This window comes from Ascaphus truei, chromosome 17 (assembly GCF_040206685.1).
Source record: "Ascaphus truei isolate aAscTru1 chromosome 17, aAscTru1.hap1, whole genome shotgun sequence".
In the NCBI taxonomy this organism is placed as follows: Eukaryota; Metazoa; Chordata; class Amphibia; order Anura; family Ascaphidae; genus Ascaphus; species Ascaphus truei.
The window spans coordinates 18,013,481-18,025,030 of NC_134499.1; positions in this window are offsets into that span (position 1 = coordinate 18,013,481).

An 11,550-nucleotide genomic window follows, 5' to 3' on the forward strand; every position below is an offset into this window, starting at 1 on the left:
GTTGCTCAGTCGAGCCACCTGTGCTGAAGCTGGGATATCCTTAAAACCTGACCTGTTGGGGGAGGAGGGGGGGGGGGGTCTTGAGGATTGGAGTTCAGCACCTCTGCTGTAACCACACATCTCAATTGGTTTGGCACAATGTTTCCACCATAGGGGGGAAGACAGGAGGGTGGGGAGGAAGAGATTAAATATATATATAGTTATACGTTACCGTTCCAAGGATTGGTAATCAAGAGACAGCACTCAATGTTGAAAATCAAAGTGTATTAGTGAAAGCAAAAATACATCCAGAAACCCAACGTTTCGGTCCTACAGAATGGGACCTTCCTCAGGGATATACACTTTGATTTTCAACATTGAGTGCTGTCTCTTGTTTACCAATCCTTGGAACGGTAACGTATAACTACATTCTCTATATGGGACGTGCACCTGTGGCTTACCAGTATTGGCGTGCCAACTGCCTTATCTGACATATATATATATATATATATATAAATAAATGTAAATACAACAGTATGCTCATCTGCATGTCTTAGGCAGGTCTGCAACCCCGAGATATATAGATATATATATATCTATATATATGTAACAGCACAGATAACATTCCAAGAGACACTGTTTTTAAGTTTACCTTTTGCTTCATTCATTGTAACATCGCCGGAAGAAGAGATCAGTGTATCTCGAAAGCTCGCACAAATAAAAGCACTTCGTTAGCCACAGAACGGTATCATCTATTTATTTTTTTATTTTTTTGATTATTGAAGCTCGGCTAACACGGTACTGATACCTCTACACACACACACACACATATATACATATATATATACACATATATATATATACACATATATATATATATATATATATATATATATATATATATATATATATATATATATATATATATATATATATATATATATATATATATATATATATATACAAATAACTATATATATATATATATATGTACACAACTGTATGCTCATCTGCATGTCTTAGGCAGGTCTGCAACCCCGCCTTTCCCCATTATCACACAGCACTTCCACTGCAGCAAGGGATTCTGGGAAATGACATGCAAATGAGCACACAGTGCCACTTTTTGCTTCAAAAAACATTTTTGACATGGTTCCCTATAGGCTTAAGCTTGCTGCATGGTCACAGATTTGAGCACAGCCAGGGTTAAGGGAACCATGTTAAAAATGGTTTTTGAAGCAAAAAGTGGCACTGTGTGCTCATTTGCATGTCATTTCCCAGAATCCCTTGCTGCAGTGGAAGTGCTGTGTGATAATGGGGAAAGGCGGGGTTGCAGACCTGCCTAAGACATGCAGATGAGCTTACAGTTGTATTTACATTTGCATATTTGCTTTGCTGTGGAGGGTTTTTGTCACTTTTTTTACTCACCATAACTTAACTCAGTATACACACACACACACACACACACAGCGTCTCCTTTTTATAACCCCACTTTATAAACACACGACCGCTGCTTTCACAGGGGATACTTAGTTACTTAGATACTTCAATGCTTGCAAACATTTCTAGGAATCCGTTTGAAGCACGAGGGGAAGACGCCAGGGGTTGGCACAACAATCCTTTCACATACACAAACCCAGAGCAAAAGCAGCGCCAAAATAAAAGGACCGCCATTCTAAGGCCTCGGATATAGTCAGCGTGCGACAGAGCGCATGGCATCGCGCCTGTCGCCCGTGCAATCAGTGCACCGAGATCGCTCGACGCGGGACCTCATTAGCTGAACCGCCGACGCACGTCAAAATCGAATTTTTATTTCGGCTCAAAATTCTGCAGGGCGGTCGCTCTTCATCGTGCTCGAAATACCCGAGCAGAGCGGTGACCGGGAGATCGGAAGGGGTACAAACGCTTGTTAATGTATGCATTCCATTCCAGACTCGTGCCTCCGTTATCCACGCAACATGACCTCTCCGTGTACGCATTTGCAGTAGTTGGTTTGTGTATATTGACATACACGTGCCTTCTGACAGAACAGAGCAAATGCCTGAGCCCTTCGGTCTCTGCCTAATAATAGAACCATCTTCCACAAGTTCAGGGGAGCGAGCGTAGGACAGCGCCATGGAACAAAAAACAACATACAGAAAATAGCGCAATATTGTATGAACACGTTGGTTGAATCAAACAGCAACAGAGAACAAGCCCATCTCTGCGACAAGATTCCACCCCCAGTGGCTTGCGGTTTATGCTCCTAAGGTTTTGTCTTGTGAGAACAAAACCTTTAGGTTCCAATGCGATTTTTAGCAAATAGTTTGTGTACAATCTACACTATTGTGCTTCTTGTTCCTATCTTTCCTTACATTCTCCCTATCGCTCTGGGGTGCTAATAAGGAGGAAGCTTGTTTTGTGACATTTTTGGGAATGTGAGTAGTCACTCTATCCATTACTGATTGCCTCAACCAATATTGCGCTATTTTCTGTATGTTGTTACTGCCATGGTGCTGTCCGGCGCTCGCTCCCCGGCGCTCGCTCCCCTGAACTTTTGGAAGACATCTGTACACATTTAGGGACTTGAGAACCTGTCCCTTATGTAAGGGTTTGAGTAGAGGTTCCTTCTTGATATTTATATTGTCACTTGCACTTGATTTAATCTTTTGACGTGTGTTGCAATATTTTTTGGTATTCACACCACATATTATATTATTTGGCACCAATGCTTCAATAGATTTACACTATTTCTATTGCACTGTTGAAGTATAATACACTAGGAGCGCCAATGTAAACACCTTGTCTTCCTTAATAATAGAGCCAGTCTGATAACAGCCCCCATCACCCACCGCTAAATTAGCTACCTTCAGATTCCCCCACGCTCAAGTACAGAAGTGGGAGGTATCAAGTTAGAAAGGAGCAAGCCAAGCGTTTTGTGTGTGTGGTTTTGTTCTCCATTTTTTCAACAGGATTGAAGTAGGGGGTCTCCGGAGCTAAACCCCATTAATTTCAGGTCCTGGGACCCCCTGCTTTCAGAGATACTTACTGGAGAACCCAACTTGGATTGCCTTTTGAAAGTAACCCAACGCATGGTTGCCATGTTGCCCTCGCAGTCACACTGTATGGCAGTAACCCAGCTCATGGGTGCCATGTTGCCCTCGCAGTCACACTGTATGGCAGTAACCCAGCTCATGGGTGCCATGTTGCCCTCGCAGTCACACTGTATGGCAGTAACCCAGCTCATAGGTGCCATGTTGCCCTCGCAGTCACACTGTATGGCAGTAACCCAGCTCATGGGTGCCATGTTGCCCTCGCAGTCACACTGTATGGCAGTAACCCAGCTCATGGGTGCCATGTTGCCCTCGCAGTCACACTGTATGGCAGTAACCCAGCTCATGGGTGCCATGTTGCCCTCGCAGTCACACCGTATGGCAGTAACCCAGCTCATGGGTGCCATGTTGCCCTCGCAGTCACACCGTATGGCAGTAACCCAGCTCATGGGTGCCATGTTGCCCTCGCAGTCACACTGTATGGCAGTAATCCAGCTCATGGGTGCCATGTTGCCCTCGCAGTCACACTGTATGGCAGTAATCCAGCTCATGGGTGCCATGTTGCCCTCGCAGTCACACTGTATGGCAGTAACCCAGCTCATGGGTGCCATGTTGCCCTCGCAGTCACACTGTATGGCAGTAACCCAGCTCATGGTTGCCATGTTGCCCTCGCAGTCACACTGTATGGCAGTAACCCAGCTCATGGTTGCCATGTTGCCCTAGCAGTCACACCGTATGGCAGTAATCCAGCTCATGGTTGCCATGTTGCCCTCGCAGTCACACCGTATGGCAGTAATCCAGCTCATGGTTGCCATGTTGCCCTCGCAGTCACACCGTATGGCAGTAACCCAGCTCATGGTTGCCATGTTGCCCTAGCAGTCACACCGTATGGCAGTAATCCAGCTCATGGTTGCCATGTTGCCCTCGCAGTCACACCGTATGGCAGTAATCCAGCTCATGGGTGCCATGTTGCCCTTGCAGTCACACCGTATGGCAGTAACCCAGCTGAGCCTTTACCCTGGGATAGCATAGTTTGACACATGTATAGGAGGCCTAGAATATGCCTGGGATGCCTCCAAATTAGTCTCATGTCTTTGTACACATGGGGTTACCATCAGCAGGAGAGATGGCTCCCCCGTCACAGGACGAGGTGTCAATCACGCTGTACGAGGTCACCCCCCCCACACCCGCCACAGTGCCGTGCATAGCGCTACTCAATGCATGGTGGGACGCCACCCCGGAGAGCTGAGCGGTGACTCACACCTCGGCCTCCGACGGCATGGAAGCACATGGTGAAGGGAGGGGTCCCTTCTCTGCCGGGCCGTGGTGCTGGTAAAACAGGAACAAAGTCCTGGACAAAAAGCGGAAATTCATATCAAGTTAGCGCAGCAGAAGCCTATTTGAGTTTATCTCACATAGTCAGTAACTTGGCCCCCTGAGCAAGTTCGGCTCTTCAACAAAAAAACTAAATCCCCTTTCTTTGTTACTTTTTACATTTCCAGCTGCCGAGCGTTAGACTATACTGGGCAGAGAGCTCCATTTTAACCTCCCGGACACCTCATTTTCCAGACACTTATGTCTCATGAAAGGAGAAACAATACATAAAGAAAACCAGTGTTGGAAAAAAGCAAGGAGACCTAGTAATGCAAGCAAAAAGGGACAAGACCATGAGCATTTCTATCAGGCAGCCCTGGCTTCATATTTTATATTATATTACCATTAAAAATAAAAATCGAGTACAGAACTTGTGATTATGCCTGGTGGCAGAAATTCCCCCCTGATTTCTGGCAAAAATAAACCTTAATTTTTATGTGATAGAAAGAGAAGGATTTTGGGGGCAATGAAAACCCCCTCCCGATTGCATAATCCTCCCGGGTTTTCGAGTTTTGGGGAGCACAGTAGTGGGACCCCATGTTCTTAGAGAAGTATGTGGAATGCAAAATCATCCCCCCCAAAAAATATTTCTGTGCTCCCCAAAACTCATAAAACGCTGCAAAATGGGGTTTAGAAAGCAATCCATTAAGGTCTGAACTACAACCAAAGGTTATTGTTTATTTACTTGTCACCAACACACTATCTCTGCACATTTTGCACACTTATTTCAGCTTCAATGCACTGAAATATCACTTTTCGAACGAAGTGTTCCCATATTTGATATTAGCGCCTCTTATGATAACACACTTTGTTTGATAATCCTCCTGGGACAGAATTACTCCTTTAACATTTGAGAGGGCATTTAACTCCACAGAAAACCTTCTATCCCGGCCTATATCTATCTGCCTGTCTATCAAGCAGAAGTGCAAACGCCACTCCTCAAGGGCCACCAACAAGTCAGATTTTCAGGATATCCCTGCTTCAGCACAGGTGGCTTAATCAGTGGCTCAGTCGAAGACAACCACCTGTGCTGAAGCAGATATATCCATAAAACCTGGCCTCTTGGTGGCCCTTGAGGACTGGTGTTGGCCGCCCCCCGCTGTAGAAGTAGGTGTGACCCCCTGGCACAGAAAGGGTTAAGGCAGTAGCCCAGAGCGATGGAAGGAAATGGAAAAAGGAACCCGAGTAAGAACACCTGGAAAGCGAGTCCCATTCATTATTTACTGCCCAAGTGCAAGTTACGGGGTTAAGAGGAGCGGGAGCTTCTCAAGTGTGCAGGGCGAGCAGGTACCGCCCGGTCGCTGCCAGGCCATGTCACAAACACTTTGCCCCGCACCAACGGGGTCAGGGGGCAGACTTATCATTAAAGGGTTATAGAAATGGCTGCTGTGAGCCAGGCCGTACAGATCACAGGTCACCTCGAGTCCTGCCATGCCGGAGGAGGCGCTCACCCTCACAGCACCTTATCTGGCACTGTCAACATTATCGTTGTTTATTTATAAAGCACCAACATATGCCACAGCGCGGTACAATGGGGGTGCAGGGGTTTGAGAATTACATAAGCAGAGTTACATACAGATCGGGACAAACATGCACAGATACACAGAGGTAATCACATCTGTCAGAGAGAGGTTTTCAGGTGCATGAGCGGCTACGTGCCAAGAACCCCGGGACATGCAATCTATATACTGTGCACCTGGAGGGATAAGAAAGATGCAACCGCAAAGGGAAGAGCATCGCTCAAATGCATCACTGTATTCCCCCAATTTCACAAAGTGTGCAAAATAATCCAGGCAGATAGAATTAGCAAATGTTGCATGTTACCGAAGTGAGAAATTGACTGTGTGCAGGCGAGGGAGCGGCCGTGTGGGCGAGGCCGAGGGGAACAGCCGTGCGGGGCGAGGGAGCGGCCGTGTGGGCGAGGGGAGCGGCCGTGCGGGCGGCCGAGGGGAACAGCCGTGTGGGCGAGGGGAGCGGCCGTGCGGGCGGCCGAGGGGAACAGCCGGGCGAGGGAGCGGCCGAGGGGAACAGCCGTGCGGGCGAGGGAGCGGCCGAGGGGAACAGCCGTGCGGGCGAGGGAGCGGCCGAGGGGAACAGCCGTGCGGGCGAGGGAGCGGCCGATTACTTTCTGCAAATGGCTAAATTATTAATGAACTACACAGTGCAACCACCGCCCCCCCCCCCCCCAATCTCTCCCAAATGAAATCCCTGCTCCTCCCCATATCTAACCCCTCCTCACCCTCCCCCACCCATATCAAACCACCTCCCCTCCCATATCAAACCACCTCCCCTCCCCCACCCATATCAAACACCACCTCCCTCCCCCACCCATATCAAACCACCTCCCCTCCAATATCAAACCACCCCCCCATATCAAACCACCTCCCCTCCCCCACCCATATCCAACCACCTCCCCTCCCCCCCATATCAAACCACCTCCCCTCCCCCCCCATATCAAACCACCCCCCCCATATCAAACCACCTCCCCTCCCCCCCCCCATATCAAACCACCCCCCATATCAAACCACCTCCCCTCCCCCACCCATATCAAACTACCTCCCCTCCCCCCATATCAAACCACCTCCCCCACAATATCAAACCACCTCCCCCACAATATCAAACCACCTCCCCCACAATATCAAGCCACCTCCCCTCCCCATCCATATCAAACCACCTCCCCCCATTTCTAATCCCCCAATAGCTAATCCCTCCTTGCCTCCCCCATATCTAATCCCCCCTCACCCCCAATATCAAACCACTTCACCTCCCCCCCATATCAAACCACCTCCCCCCCATATCTAACCCCCTCCCATATCAAACCCCTCCCCCCCATATCGAACCCCTCCTCACCTCCCCCCATATCTAACCCCTCCTCACCCCCCCATATCTAAATCCCTCCTCACCTCCCCCCCATATCTAAATCCCTCCTCACCTCCCCCCATATCTAAATCCCTCCTAACCTCCATCCCTCCTCACCCCCCCCATATCTAAATCCCTCCTCACCCCCCCCCATATCTAAATCCCTCCTCACCTTCCCCCCCCATATCTAAATCCCTCCTCACCTCCCCCCCATATCTAAATCCCTCCTCACCTCCCCCCCCATATCGAAATCCCTCCTCACCCCCCCCCCATATCGAGATCCCTCCTCACCTCCCCCCCCATATCTCAATCCCTCCTCACCTCCCCCCCCCATATCTAAATCCCTCCTCACCTCCCCCCCATATCTAAATCCCTCCTCACCTCCCCCCCATATCTAAATCCCTCCTCACCTCCCCCCCCATATCTAAATCCCTCCTCACCTTCCCCCCCCATATCTAAATCCCTCCTCACCTCCCCCCCCATATCTAAATCCCTCCTCACCTCCCCCCCATATCTAAATCCCTCCTCACCTCCCCCCCATATCTAAATCCCTCCTCACCCCCCCCCCATATCTAAATCCCTCCTCACCTCCCCCCCATATCTAAATCCCTCCTCACCTCCCCCCCATATCTAAATCCCTCCTCACCTCCCCCCCATATCTAAATCCCTCCTCACCTCCCCCCATATCTAAATCCCTCCTCAACTCCCCCCATATCTAAATCCCGCCTCACCTCCCCCCCATATCTAAATCCCGCCTCACCTCCCCCCTATATCTAAATCCCCCTCACCTCCCCCCCATATCTAAATCCCTCCTCACCTCCCCCCCATATCTAAATCCCTCCTCACCTCCCCCCCATATCTAAATCCCCCCCATATCTAAATCCCTCCTCACCTCCCCCCCCATTCCTAAATCCCTCCACACCTCCCCCCCCATACTAAATCCCTCACCACCCCCCCATATCTAAATTCCTCCTCACCTCCCCCCCATATCTAAATCCCACCTCACCTCCCCCCCATATCTAAATCCCTCCTCACCTCCCCCCCCATATCTAAATCCCTCCTCACCATATCTAAATCCCTCCTCACCTCCCCCCCATATCTAAATCCCTCCTCACCTCCATCCCTCCTCACCTCCCCCCATATCTAAATCCCTCCTCACCTCCCCCCCATATCTAAATTCCTCTTCACCTCCCCCCCCATATCTAAACCCTCCTCACCTCCCCCCCATATCTAAATCCCTCCTCACCTCCATCCCTCCTCACCTCCCCCCATATCTAAATCCCTCCTCACCTCCCCCCCATATCTAAATCCTCTTCACCTCCCCCCCATATCTAAATCCCTCCTCATCTCCCCCCCATATCTAAATCCCTCTTCACCTCCCCCCCCATATCTAAATCCCACCTCACCTCCCCCCATATCTAAATCCCTCCTCACCTCCCCCCCATATCTAAATTCCTCCTCACCTCCCCCCCATATCTAAATCCCTCCTCCCCTCCCCCCCATATCTAAATCCCTCCTCACCTCCCCCCCCATATCTAAATCCCTCCTCACCTCCCCCCCATATCCAAATCCCTCCTCACCTCCCCCCCCATATCTAAATCCCTCCTCACCTCCCCCCCATATCTAAATCCCTCCTCACCTCCCCCCATATCTAAATCCCTCCTCACTCCCCCCCATATATAATCCATCTTCACTTCCCCCCCATATCTAAATCCCTCCTCACCTCCCCCCCATATCAAAATCCCTCACACCTCCCCCCCATATCTAAATCCCTTCTCACCTCCCCCCCATACTAAATCCCTCCTCACCTCTCCCCCAATCTAAATCCCACCTCACCTCCCCCCATATCTAAATCCCTTCTCACCTCCCCCCCATATCTAAATCTCTCCACCACTCCCCCCCATATCTAAATCCCTCCACACCTCCCCCCATATCTAAATCCCTCCTCACCCTCCCCCCATATCTAAATCCCTCCTCACCTCCCCCCCATATCTAAATCCCTACTCACCTCCCCCCCATATCTAAATCCCTCCTCACCTCCCCCCCAAATCTAAATCCCTCCTCACCTCCCCCATATCCAAAACCCTCCTCACCTCCCCCCCATAACTAAATCCCTCCTCACCTCCCCCCATATCTAAATCCCTCCTCACCTCCCCCCCATATCTAAATCCCTCCTCACCTCCCCCCCCATATCCAAATCCCTCCTCACCTCCCCCCCATATCTAAATCCCTCCTCACCTCCCCCCATATCTAAATCCCTCCTCACCTCCCCCCCATATCTAAATCCCTCCTCACCTCCCCCCCATATCTAAATCCCTCCTCACCTCCCCCCCATATCCAAATCCCTCCTCACCTCCCCCCCCATATCTAAATCCCCTCCTCACCTCCCCCCCCCATATCTAAATCCATCCTCACCTCCACCCCATATCTAAATCCATCCTCACCTCCCCCCCATATCCAAATCCCTCCTCACCTCCCCCCCATATCCAAATCCCTCCTCACCTCCCCCCCATATCTAAATCCCTCCTCACCTCCCCCCCATATCTAAATCCCTCCTCACCTCCCCCCAATCTAAATCCCTCCTCACTTCCCCCCCATATATAATCCATCTCACTCCCCCCCCATATCTAAATCCCTCCTCACCTCCCCCCCATATCTAAATCCCTCCTCACCTCCCCCCCATATCTAAATCCCTCTCACCTCCCCCCCATATCTAAATCCCTCCTCACCTCTCCCCCATATCTAAATCCCTCCTCACCTCCCCCCATATCTAAATCTCTCCTCACTTCCCCCCATATCTAAATCCCTCCTCACCTCCCCCCATATCTAAATCCCTCCTCACCTCCCCCCCATATCTAAATTCCTCCTCACCTCCCCCCATATCTAAATCCCTCCTCCCCTCCCCCCCATATCTAAATCCCTCCTCACCTCCCCCCATATCTAAATCCCTCCTCACCTCCCCCCATATCCAAATCCCTCCTCACCTCCCCCCCATATCTAAATCCCTCCTCACCTCCCCCCATATCTAAATCCCTCCTCACCTCCCCCCCATATCTAAATCCCTCCTCACCTCCCCCCCATATCCAAATCCCTCCTCACCTCCCCCCCATATCTAAATCCCTCCTCACCTCCCCCCATATCTAAATCCCTCCTCACCTCCCCCCCATATCTAAATCCCTCCTCACCTCCCCCCCATATCTAAATCCCTCCTCACCTCCCCCCCATATCCAAATCCCTCCTCACCTCCCCCCCATATCTAAATCCCTCCTCACCTCCCCCCCCCATATCTAAATCCATCCTCACCTCCACCCCATATCTAAATCCATCCTCACCTCCCCCCCATATCCAAATCCCTCCTCACCTCCCCCCCATATCCAAATCCCTCCTCACCTCCCCCCCATATCTAAATCCCTCCTCCCCCCCCCCATATCTAAATCCCTCCTCACCTCCCCCCCATATCTAAATCCCTCCTCCCCTCCCCCCCCATATCTAAATCCCTCCTCACCTCCCCCCCATATCTAAATCCCTCCTCACCTCCCCCCCATATCTAAATCCCTCCTCACCTCACCCCCATATCTAAATCCCTCCTCACCTCACCCCCATATCTAAATCCCTCCTCACCTCCCCCCCATATCTAAATCCCTCCTCACCTCCCCCCCATATCTAAATCCCTCCTCACCTCCCCCCCCATATATAATCCATCTTCACTTCCCCCCCATATCTAAATCCCTCCTCACCTCCCCCTCATATCTAAATCCCTTCTCACCTCCCCCCCATATCTAAATCCCTCCTCACCTCCCCCCCATATCTAAATCCCTCCTCACCTCCCCCCCATATCTAAATCCCTCCTCACCTCCCCCCCCATATATAATCCATCTTCACTTCCCCCCCATATCTAAATCCCTCCTCACCTCCCCCTCATATCTAAATCCCTTCTCACCTCCCCCCCATATCTAAATCCCTCCTCACCTCCCCCCCATATCTAAATCTCTCCTCACCTCCCCCCCATATCTAAATCCCTCCTCACCTCCCCCCATATTTAAATCCCTCCTCACCTCCCCCCCATATTTAAATCCCTCCTCACCTCCCCCCCATATTTAAATCCCTCCTCACCTCCCCCCCATATCGAAATCCCTACTCACCTCCCCCCCATATCTAAATCCCTACTCACCTCCCCCCCATATCTAAATCCCTCCTCACCTCCCCCCCATATCTAAATCCCTACTCACCTCCCCCCCCATATCTAAATCCCTCTTCACCTCCCCCCCATATCTAAATCCCTCCTCACCTCCCCCCCATATCTAAATCC